Below are 12,594 nucleotides of genomic sequence, written 5' to 3' on the forward strand. Positions count from 1 at the left end.
CCACATATGCTGGACCCAGCATGGAAGAGAAAGCAGCAGGGTGTGGGCTTGATCTAGCCACTACCATTCATCTGGCCTGAGTGGCAAGGCAATTTTGATACCCTTGATCTAAAACGATAAAAGTGTCAACAAGAAACTGCAAACTGTCTTTATAGTAAAAGATACGTTAATGAAACAAAGCCACCAAAAGAGTTCAGCAGAAAAAGGACAGACCGAACAGCATTTGAATGATCTCTTAACAATGAAAACCTGAATCTCAAATCATGCATTTCTTTGGATGCATCCACTCGGATGCTAAGATTTTCTGATTGAAATAAGGGCCTGAAAATTGTCCCACATAACGTTCTGGGCCTAGTTCTCTGCTGAACGCCGAGCAATTCACCAAGGAAAATACAATACACCTCTCATTGTGCTTAGCATTCAGCTTGGTTGTCAGTAATAGTTCTTAACAGTACACACAAAGTGAACTTAAAAACATATCCTGAAGGCTTATCACTTCTGTGTAGACCACAGCAAATGAAAAAGAATGTTAAGGCTGCTCTAGCTCAAAGTGCCCCTAGCAAGCTTTCCTACAACACATCATCTTCATCACTCTGGCAAAGTGCAGGACATCAAACAAAAGATGTAAACCCTGGAATAGTCTGTGCTCTCACACAGCTTACATAAAAGTTAAGAGAAATCATCTGCCTAAATCTGAAACTTTGAGTGAAAAGGCAGCATAAAAGTATGAAATTCAGAAAAGGGGTTCAAAGCTTTGTGGCAGTAAGTTGCAAATATAAATATAACTGTTGTCTGAAATACCCTATTTTCTTGCACACAAATACGCACTCTTTTCCCCAAAAGTCAGCTCCCCCCAAATTGGGATGTGCGTATTAAGCAGGAAAGCTGTTTTCTACGCTATAACAGCAAGCCTGGAGACTGGGCATGACACGCAGCTGCCAAGATGACAACCCCTACTTGTGTCAGATTCAGCAAGCTGAAGGAGCAAAGTCCCGTATTAACCCTCTCGCAGCTGCAACTAGTGACTAACCACTATGGTTTGCACCGGAAGTAGCACGTAAGCCCCTGGCAGCATCCTGATGAGACTTGTGATGCAGAAACAACACTTTACAGGAACTTTATATAAAGAACTACTTGCACAGTTGCAAAGGTCTGGGGCCTATCTTTGACAGAGCAAGTCTCCTGGGAACAGTGTCCAGGAAGCGTGGTATCCCAAAAGCCAGTCTGGGGAAGGCAATAGGGTCTTCTTGCCACACACTCCTGAGATGCCATGCTTCCTGGACACTCCTGTTTCCAAGAGGACTAACTAACTATCTCACACAGTCAGCCACGACTCTGAAATAATCTTTTTGCCCCCCTACTTTATGCCTTCCAAAAATCAAGGTGAATGTTTTATTTTTGAGGGCATGTTGTATGCAATAAAACATGGTCATTTCAGGGAGATGTACTGCAGTACAGTAATAGCGTTTTTGCCTGTTATGTGTTTTCAGCTGTTTTATTGAAGATTTACAAAACTAGAATTATTTCTACATCAAAGTCATGATTTTCAACCTTAAACAAAGTACAGATCTTCTAAGCAGGGGTCCTGGTTTTCTCCGATTCAAAAAAATACCCAATTTTCAGTTTAAAAAGTGGCCCCAAATCCTCCACATTTTTCTGTGATTTAAACAAAACACCACTAACAAAAAATAATTTGTGTATATATATATATACACACACACAGACACACACACACACACACACACACACACACACACACACACACACATTTCTATCTATCTATCTATATCTATACAAAATGCAATTAACACAGTGGGTATCATTATCAAATGGTTTCATGGTTTCATTTATGGTTTCATGGTTTCATTTATGGTTTCATTTTAATCGTGGGGTTACTTTTTTTCAGCCGGAAAGTGGGGATTTTTTTTAAATCAGAGAAAACCAGGACCCCTGCTTCTAAGCAATGTGTGTTTCTGTGAGATGCTGTTGCCAATTCCTTTTTATGTTAATTTATATTATACCAAACCTTATTTGAAAAAGGAAAAAAATAATTCAACAAATTACTGACCATCTGGCCATAGTTTTAGGCTTATGTGACACTGCCATTCCTAGGGCATTCTCCGATAAATAAGCAGTAGCTTGGTTAGTCAACTTCATGTTGAATAGTCTGTACATTTACCTAATATACAAACACAGATAATTCCCCATTGTATCCTCATTCACTATATTTTTAGAACTGTTGCAAAAACAAAACAAAAACAAAGCAAAACAAAACAAAAAACTTTTCCAAAGCATAAATATGGTCTAAGGACCATCCTAACAAAGTATAAGAATTTTCTATAGTGCCCTAACAAAGATAAGAGTGAAAGTGTTTTTAGGAGGCATATATCAAAGGAAAACTCCACTGGCCAAGGTAATTGCTACAAATAATCCAAAAATGAAAAGTTTTTATCACCAGAAGCATGTTTTACCCTTTAAAAACACCATGCTAGAATAACTCTAGAATTTGCAATTCCAAACTGCCTGTAGCCAATTAAAATCAGATTATTTCAATCTATACTAATCCACCTCAATTTTTAATTAAATTATTTCTTCCTGAGAAACTCCTACAGCCAAGTTGGCGATAATGACATGATAATGGAGTTTGCAAGGTAAATCCATCTCCAAATGTTGGCTTTTCTCCAAACCCAGGTATAGACTTAAATTAAGTTTGCCACATTTCCTTTACATGTAAAAGTTTCATATCTATGAGTCTCTACTTACCTCCTCCCTTCCTCCTAACCACAACTTTTGAAGTTTGCTAATTTGCATTACCCAGATACATCAACTCTTCAAGTTGATAGGTTCCAAGTACAACATGACTAAGCAAAAATAAAGATCAGTTTCAGTCATTGAACAAATCTTCCCCCGCCCCCTTCCCCCAAAAGCAAGTATCCCACTTCATTGTCATGCATATCTACCTACTTCCTCAGTGAGACCCTAGCTGAAATGAAGTCTTAGTTTGAAAGGCACATATTTACTGATACTACCTAATCCTTGCCAAGGGTATGAAACGGCCATACATCATTTTCCCACATAGCGGGGGAAAAATGATGTGAAAAACTCCATGCAGAAGGGGAAAAAAAAAAAATCAGATAATTTTGCCAGAAGTCAACCTTTCCATTTTGCATAGGTCAGTTCCAGCTCTGCTAGCCTTCCCTGTCAGGTGAAATTTTCTATTTCAGATTTAACAGCATTAGTCAGATGTGCTAACCTTCTGGCACCATAGCAGAGCTGGTAGTTTCCCGTCAATTATGCTTCCATCCATACAAATCTTTATCTTGTATCTGCACACTAATTATCAGGGCTGTACAAAACATTTTTCTCTAAAGGCAAACAAACAGGACTGAGAAATAAACACAGAAGAGAAATTAAGTGAAGTTTATCTCAAACAACACTCTAGCTATCTAGCTAAATGCAATCCTCACCAGTTGTAGCAAGTCCTTGCCACCTCCAGACCCGCCATGGCCATGGCCTCCACAGCCGCTGGCCCGGGTGCCCTGTGCCGGATCTAGTCTGGGGTCCCAGGTAGGTTTGCCTCCCCTGGTTTGCACAACACATGAAGTTGTGTTTATCATCAGGTTAGATGCTACATTTCTGAATTTGGGTACTCACTGAGTTTCCACATTATTTAACCTTCACTTTAATAGAAGGAAGTTGCTATTTGCCTTTGACAGGCCTTTTTAAGTGATCAAATTTCACTCCAATATTTATTTCTGCAAGGAAAAGTGTTGGAAAGTCATTAGGCAAAAATCGTAACAGTTATCTTCCACCTGACTGTAAGTTAGAGAAATGCTGCATACTAGATTACTATTTATCTTACTTTTTAAAATTATCCATATACTGGATATTGCTCTCTAAACACGAGTCTACATTTTTAAATTTCATATGCATATACATATATATACATACATAGCCATAGTTTTGCTATAAAGCAGAAAAGGTCAGATTTGATCTTTGGGCCAGCCCTTTATTTGGGGGCCTGGGATCAGGTACCCTTGTTGGAATTAATTTTCTTATGCTAAATAAACTTCTACCTCTGCCTTGCTGGTGACTTGCTAGTTTTGCAGGTAGGTAAGTTTACACGCAATACAGTATGAAATGGCAGTAGTTAAAATTCTGTATAAGGCAATCAAGCCACCAGTTTGGGATAACTGTGCCAGAAGGGAGGGTACAGGGTACAGTAGTACCTGAAAGTTTGGTATACACACTCAGATCAGCTGCATTCATCAGTTTTAGAGTAAAAAATGGAGGACTTTTCTGAAGCTACTGCTAGCTATGGAGTCTGTGCAAATTCAAATTCCATTGGTGAGAACAGATGCATTTTTTTGTACCAGCTGAGCTCTCCCACTACCTCGTTAACAAGAAGCTACAAAATGTTTTCCTTAATTTCTTGCATGCTTTTGTTGCCCTATATTTAGACCATAAGTACCATTTAGAGTCCAACAGAAATACACTGAAACCAAGATATTTTCAAGTGACCCTGGTCATCTCTTCCACTTGCATCCAGAATATTCTGGTAATCTGGTCCATAAAATGTTTGGTTTTGTCTGGTGTGTGATAGATATTGTTCATTAAAATTCCCTGACTCCACTTTTGTAAGTGTTAATTTGCATCTGTAAAACTATTCTTTATTTTATTTATTCTCTCCCTGAAGTATTTCACACTATGGAATTGGGAAATACACTAACAGAAAAATCTCTCTTTGCATGCTGGAGAATTAAGGATAAGAAACACTCCAGAGATTTTAAACAAAAGCAAGATCCCAGCAGAAGGTAGTAATATATTCTGAAAGTCTCTTTTGGAACTGAGGATATCTATCTTATTTCTACAATTCCCCAGCCCTGCAAATACACACACAAAAAGAAGTTCCCAGATTCATGTCTGTAATGTTTGGTTGTATGAGTTCTGAAAATGAAATAAAAAGAAAAAAAAATCAAAAAAAACAAATCAACCACCAATGGGTGTCTGCATAAACTATGCTCTTCTGTTATCTCCATGGCCTACTTTTATAGTTACTACACTGGCATCTGAATTTTTCTACTGACAACACTAATGGAAAGAAACTTGAGGCAAACTAATTGAAGAAAAAGTCCCAGATGGTTTTTAAAAAGAATGTCTTCCTCCTTCCAATTCCAGAAAACATTTTTGTGTATCCTCGGGGGGGGGGAGGAGAGAGGAGAAGGATGGGGGGGGAGGACCCACATACAATAGCTTCTGCCAATTTAATCGTCTACTGAACTGAATAGAAACCTGAATAGAAACACTGCAGCTTGGTCAGAAGTATCTTTCACCTTGTACAAATTCACAGGAAGACTTAGCATCCAGTCACAGAGGAATCTACTCATTTTCCTTAGCCCAGGGGAAGCCAACCTGCAGCATGCATGTGCCACCAGCGGCATGTACCAGTTCGGGGAGCACAGTGGAGGAAGCAAAGGAGGCATAAAGCAGAACAGCAGATCAGACGTGTAGCACAGGGCATGAAGCAGAAAGCAGAAGGGGGCAAGAATTAAAATGGCACTCAGGAAGATATTGGGCTTACTTGTGGCACACGTGTCAAAGAGGCTGGCTCCCACTGCCCTGGCTTTCAGTCTTGATGCTGCTGTCTAAGCTGATCATACTATCCTCAAATACAAATTCATATTTACTTGCAAGATGGCCACACCGGGTGCATCTACACAAGACACTTACTGCGCATTAGTCTAATAAGACCGTATAGTAGAGCGTCACAGCATAAACTGTGCTAATAACCTACTGCGCAGTGTTATTTACTGCGTATTAGCTTAACATCACTAAATAACCACGTGACAGTGCTAATGCACAGTAACTCTAGGTACTGTGCATTTAGTTCGTTATTAAGCAAGTACTAAACTAAATGCGCAGTATCTAAGGTGCATTCATGAATGTGTAGACGCACCCCTTCATACCATTCCCTATTTAATTTCAGTGCAATACACTCCTTAATGTTTATGGCTAAATTCTCTTTTTCCTGGAATGAAAGCTGGTACTGTTCTACTAAATTTCTTGGCACGCTGTAACAAATGTTTCGATACAGTCCTGCTAATTATACTCTACCGTGAGTCTATTAACAAACAGTCTGTTACATTGAGAGGATGTAAACGTTCACGTCTCACTACAAGAGAATACATATCATGTTGGCAGTGAAGCATTTATTGTAGTCATGATTCAACCATGATGCAACTGTAGTAGAAATACACCTGAGATGATTTTTATCCTTCTGTTTAAAAAAACAAGACGTGCAGAGATGGATACAGTGCAAAGGCCACCATATTTAGTTCTAGTTCTGCAGAATCCAGAAATCACCCGGATTTTTAAATGTATAGCCTTCCCTTAACTGAAGCATGGGTACAAATAGTGACAGGAAGAGCATTATTTAAATTAGGTGCAGAAACAAAATCCCTAGTTATTAGAACAATCTTGGCACTGTATTCTTTTTGAGGAATAGACAATTACTCAAAGTATACTAAACTGTTTTATTTCCATTAGGAACAAACAAAAACCCCTTAGAGCCAACCTGCCGACTGGCTGCTTGTCCCACATTTCCTCTCCAAGAATCACATGCGCTTCCCAACACTTACTTTTGTAAGATCACTTTAAAACTATACACATACTTTGGATGAAGCACCAACATCAGGAAGTGACCAAAACTGTTTCAGATAATAGGGCACATGGAAAAGATTCCTGTGGATTAAGTTCTTCCTTCACACATGCCAGTTATTAATATCTGGCTGCTCTTTGCCTTTTAGGTAGGATAACAGTCTTAGGTGGCTAGCTTTCACCCCATATTAGAAAACTGAATTGATATTCAGGCAATACTTCCATGAATTAACATGAAAGGAGCAAGTTCAATATGAAAGCAAGAAAATGTTAATTTTCAAACTAATGTATTCTGTTCAAGTGTCACTACCCGCAAAACGATAGGCTGTTTTGTTTGCTCTGTTTTACTGAAGACCACATGATACCTATGCTAAATGGAGAACATAACATTGATTTACAGACAAGGTTCTTTGGGTGAATCCGATATTTTTTATTAGACCAACTCAAATAGTTGGAAAAAAATCTTTTTTGCAAGCTTTTGGGTACAATTATTCTTCGTCAGGCAGAGGAAGCATCTGCAGATGGTCTGTGCTCTTCCTGGATGGAGCAGTAAAGCAGCCAGAGGCCAACATGTATGCAAGAAAGCCAGTCAGTTAAAATGTAAATTGTGTTGGTCAATAGGTGAGAGACAGGTGGAGTGGGATGGAAATGGGAATGAATATAGCTGCAGTCAAAGCATAAGAGACAGGCAGTGGGGGAGTGGATTTGACATTTATAATTTCTCCCTTTTCTTTATTAACTACATTCTAAACTGGAAATAGTTTGAACCTTTTTTTTTTTTTAAACACCAAACAAAGACACCTAGTTTTTGGAAAGTTTCATTCACTTACAGCACAAATGCACTACCCACGAAGGGAACTGAAAGGGCAGAAGTGTTACGTGGCATTTCATACTTTCTTTCTGCCTACCTTTACTGCAGAAGAGATCAATTCAGATTGCATATTACAAAACAGAGTTGTGTGACCGCACTCCATAACTGATTACAAACAAGAATGCGTCTCGTCTATCTCCGATTGCAGGTCTGTGGCCATGCTCCATAACTGATTATAAACAAGCAAGAATGCATATGCATCTTGTACAAAAATATTCAAGAGAACTAGCAGATATCCAACTCAACAAGATTTACAGTCAAAGTCAAGTCAAGGTAATTTCACTTTAACAGTGATAATATCACAAGTTGAGTTAGGAAACCCTATAATGATACTCGCTCTACTGAATTGAAGGAAGCAATGCACAGTTCAACGGTGCCAAAATCATTCCCCTGAAGAAAGGATGTCAACAGCCTAGAAGTAGTAGAGATGTACTCCATCCATTAAAAATAAAATCACATCAAGAGACTTCATAAACATCTTCTGCTCTCTTGCTAGTTTTAATGAGCTCCTTGTCATGCCAGATCACTAAACTGAGAAGCTTAGCTGGGAAATAAATATTGTAAAAATAAGGATTACAGTGCTGGCATGTAAAAGATGCAGTAAAAATTCCATTAATTGTTGAGAAACATGAATTCAGGATCACAACTGAAAACAGCCACATCATCAATTGTAGAAAAATCAGATGTTCTCATAGTGGGAACCCACAATAAATTCATAAAAGGAAGACATTTGCCAGTCTGAAAGAAGTCAACAAAATACATGTTTAAATAGCCCATGTTTCTTACTTTGATACTAAAAAGGATTACCAGAACTGTACAATAAAACCACCAGTTTTAATAGGCAGTTATCAGGGCATCTTTTAAATTAATTTATGGAGCATTAAAACAAATTAGTTAAGTAACTTGCCGGAGTCATGTGTTTTGTTGATGATGACATACTAGAATGAAAATACAGGGACATTCATAAAACGTTAAAACCATGTTAGAATTTATACTTGTTTTAGGATATGTCAAATACCTCAGAGACATGCCCCATGCAAAGAGTCACTAAGAACAATCAGAGTTATCCTTAGGGACGCATTTAGAACGCATACAGACCACACACTAGGCATCAGCCTCCTCATCCAGTTACTCATCCATCAAACTCCTCTCTTTACTATTATTTTTCTCTGGAAGATTAGCAAGTATATTAAAGGAATAACTTGGAATAAATAGTCTTTAGCTCTCCCTGTACCTTTTATCTGAGTAAATAAATACATAATTCCAGAACTGGTTTGCTGTCATGAACAAGCGAGCATAGTCAAAACTAAAATGCCAGATAGTTAAAAAGGTAATGCCTCCGTTTGTTTCTAGATTATAAAAAACTAACTGTCCAAAAGATGGACTCAAACTTACCGAAAGGTCATAACCCTGGTGGTTTGCATGCTATTTAATGACTGCAATATTTAAAACCCAATGTTATTTCATCCTATACATTTGCAACTGGCCTAGAACTTTAGAAGCAGTTAAACTGAACCAAAACCCACAGTATAATGTGCACAATGTTGAAACTAGCTACTTCCAAAAAAAAAAAAAAAAGCCTAATATTCATACAAGTTAAAGGGAATGAAAGACAAGACTCGCAAGTAAAAGCACTCTGATTTTGTGAAGATAACGTAATGGAACACCTATGTGAGTGTGCCACCTTTCTAACAACCGTTATTATCCAAGATCTGAATGACTTGAAAGAGAATCTTTCACACAGACAGGCTTTTTCAATGAGACTTTATTCTAAAGGTAGTATTTTCCCCACTTCGAAGTGCCGCTTTGAAATGGATGTAGATGGTTTCTCTTATATTTTTCATAATAAGCAATGTGGTACTTTCTAGTCATTTCTTATTTTGATTTTTTTTAGATTGATAATTTGTGAAAAGAAGCTGCTTTTATTTAAGATAATGTGGAAACTCAAAGTGCATTTGTGCTGTGAATCATGTGGAGTTCATTACTTATGATATCTCACTGGTTTCTTTGTTACTTCAATAAGGCAAGTTAGTTCTGTTTACAAATAACGTAATTTTCTAATATCAACCTTTTACCTCCAGTGATGGTTTTATAAGTCAAGTAGGGTTCATCATGTTTATCCTTTACAAGAAAACTCGAAACACCTTCCCAGCCAAAAAATTTCAGCCTTTGATGACACCTAGATACACCTATACATATGCAATGTCCTGATAACATCTTCACTGCTGTCCCTTCAATCCTACTATCTAAAATTTCTTAATGCTTTGAGTAGCCACACCTCACTCTGCTACATGCCTGTACATCCCAGGGCCACATCAACACGTTACATTGCCCTACCTCATCCCTTCCCGAGTTAGTACAATCTCTTTATTGTCTAGGGGTGCACCAATAAAGATTTTTTGGGCCAATACTGATGGCCAGTTATTGCCAATATGTAGCCTGGCAGCATGGAGAGCAGCATCCAGTTGGTAAGTGTGGGCAGGCAGATCAAGCCCCCCACAGTGAAGGGGGGAGTGGGGCTGGAGCTGAGGCAGGGGCAGGTGCCACACAGCCAGGGTGGAGCAAGAGACAGTACCGGCGGCTCATCCAGGGGCAGGCGGTTCCCACTGCTGTGTGCACCCTGGGGGAGGCATGTATGTGCCCCCCTAGATCTGTGTGTGGGACGAGGGCAGGCTGCCTGCTGTGCACTCAGGGCGAGGAGCTGTGCTGGGCTCTTCCCGGTGGCGGCTGGGCCCAGGCCAGGCCAGGCAGCTGTGCTGGAAAGAAGGTTATCAGGGGGTGGGCGGGTGGAGCTACAGCCACCCCAAAATTTGTTATTGCCCCCAAAGCCCACCCCGAGCACAGCCCCAGCCCAGCCCCCCACCGGGAAGAGCCCGGAGCTGCCTCTGGCCTTGAGTGCGCAGCCCACCCTTGCCCCAGACAATTTGGGGAGGGAGGGGAGGGGCCACTTGCTCCCCATGCCTCCCCTGGCATGCCTGCGTGCATCAACCTCCTCCCCACCCCTGCGTGCATGTAGCATTTAACAGCAACATTATTTATCAGCCACATCAGCCAAAAAAAGCGGACTGCTGATAACATCAATTTTCCTTTTATCGGTGCCAATGGGCTATGGACCGATACATGGGTGCATCTATATTATTTGTCTCCATCGCAAATCACAAGGGCTTTGTTTCCCCAAAGACATCCTGCTTCATTGATGTCGCTGCTCCCTCTTGTTCTGGCATCATGCATACCGCTACGCTACGCAGCGCTACGCTACGCTACGCTACGCTACGCTACGCACTGCTACGCTACGCTCTGGAACCACGGCATCATCTCCCCTTGCTGAGGGTGCTTCCTGATAATGAAATCTTGGATACAATCACTTCCCCAGTTACACTACATTATGCCATGCCAAGCCAACTTCTTCTACTCTTATAACACAATTTATTGCACGTCACAGCAAAGGCAACACTAATGGCGTTCCTCCCATGTCACCAAATGCTGCATTATCACGTGGCTCAGCAACAGCATATCCTGCATCTGAGTGAGCAAGAGCAAAAGCGTGCGTGTGTGCATGTGTGCGCGAACACAAAAAGTGACCTCTGAGGCACCTTCCAATGCTATGCTCGTCATAAACCCATTGCTTTGTCCTACTGGCTTCTCTGCACCTCTCACACCCAACTGCTGGCATAGCTGGGCCAGCCTCCTCTCCCTTCCCCACCCAAGTGTGTGGGCACCATGACAGCACCTTCCCTGCACCAGGCCACTGGGATCAGCAGCAGCACCACTTCAGGAATCACCATCTACCACAGTCAGCACATGGCAAGGTAAAAGGGAGGGGGCACCGCTGCACCCCACTAGGAGACACAGAAGCCTCCCTTCCTGCCCCCCACACAGCACCCCTGGGCCCCCTTACCCATGCAACCGATCCTATTTCCCATGACCTGAAATGCCCCAGTACCCATTACCCCTCCTTACCATGATGTTGCCCCTCCTGCCACCACCCTGGCCAGGGCCACCCAGCACCTTTGAGCCCCCCTTCTTGGATGTGCAGTCAGTCCCCATCCCCATGACCAGGGCCCCCATTCATCTTGATGTGCAGCCCCTCTCCTCCCCTCCACAGCCCCTCCTTCTCTCCATGTGCTGCCCTTCCCAACCCTACCTATGGCAAGCCCTACCCCCAACATAAGTGGCTTCTCCACTTGACCTGTGGCCCTTCCACCCTCATAGCCCTGCCCCTACAACACCCATTGGCTCCCTTCCCTCCACGAGGTCCCTTCCCCAATGCACCCATTGGCCCCTCTTCCCTTGCCCTAAGGCCCATGCCTCAGAGCCCTGCCCCCTACACCTATTGGTCCTCCAGCTTCAGCTCCACCCCAGTCACCCATTGGCTCCCCTTCCTTTGCCCAGAGGCTTGCCCCTACACCCACTGGTTCCCTATCCCTTGACATGAGGCCCCTCCCTCAGCCCCAGCCAATCACCCATGGGCTCCCCTTCCCATGCCCTGAGGCCCTGCCCCTACACCAGGGGCAGGCAATGATTTCCCACAGAGGGCCGCTTACTGAGTATCTGCAAGCCATCAAGGGCCGCATGGCAGGCAGCCAGGGGCAGATTAATATTAATTTTCTAAATTTTTTGCATGGGATAGAATGGCCTGGTGGGCAGCATTTTGCCCACCACTGCCCTACACCCATTGGCTCCCTGTCCCTTGACATGAAGCCCCTGCCTCAGCCCTGCCCCATACACCCATTGGCTCCCCTCTCATGCCCTGAGTCCACCCTCCACATCGACTGGCTCCCTCTCCCTTGACATCATGCCCCGCCCCCAATCACCCATTGGCTCCCCTTCCCTGCCCTGAGGCCCTCCTCCTACACCACCGGCTTTCCACTCCCTTGCCCTAAGCCACGCCCCCTTAAACCCATTGGTTCTCTGTCCCTTTATCTCATGCTGCCCCGCCCTCAATCACCCATTGGCACACCCTTCCCTTGCCGCCCCCGCCCCCCTACCCCCACTGGCTGCCCTTCCCGTGACGTCGCCCCGCACCTTGACGTGAGGCCCGTCGGCCTCCCTCGCCGCCCGCGCCT

At 42.5% G+C, this 12,594-nt stretch overlaps 1 protein-coding gene across 1 annotated transcript in view; it reads right to left on the bottom strand.

The window, feature by feature from the left end:
- Nucleotides 1-12,588, bottom strand: part of MLYCD (malonyl-CoA decarboxylase) — a 75,403-nt gene extending 62,815 nt beyond the window's left edge. The window contains exon 1 of the mRNA XM_014526680.2: nucleotides 12,554-12,588. The gene's annotated coding sequence lies outside the window, so the exon portion shown is untranslated. The remainder of the gene's footprint in view (nucleotides 1-12,553) is intronic.
- Between the last annotated feature and the right edge of the window lie 6 nt (nucleotides 12,589-12,594).

This window comes from Alligator sinensis, unplaced genomic scaffold, assembly GCF_000455745.1.
Source record: "Alligator sinensis unplaced genomic scaffold, ASM45574v1 scaffold877_1, whole genome shotgun sequence".
NCBI lineage: Eukaryota > Metazoa > Chordata > Crocodylia > Alligatoridae > Alligator > Alligator sinensis.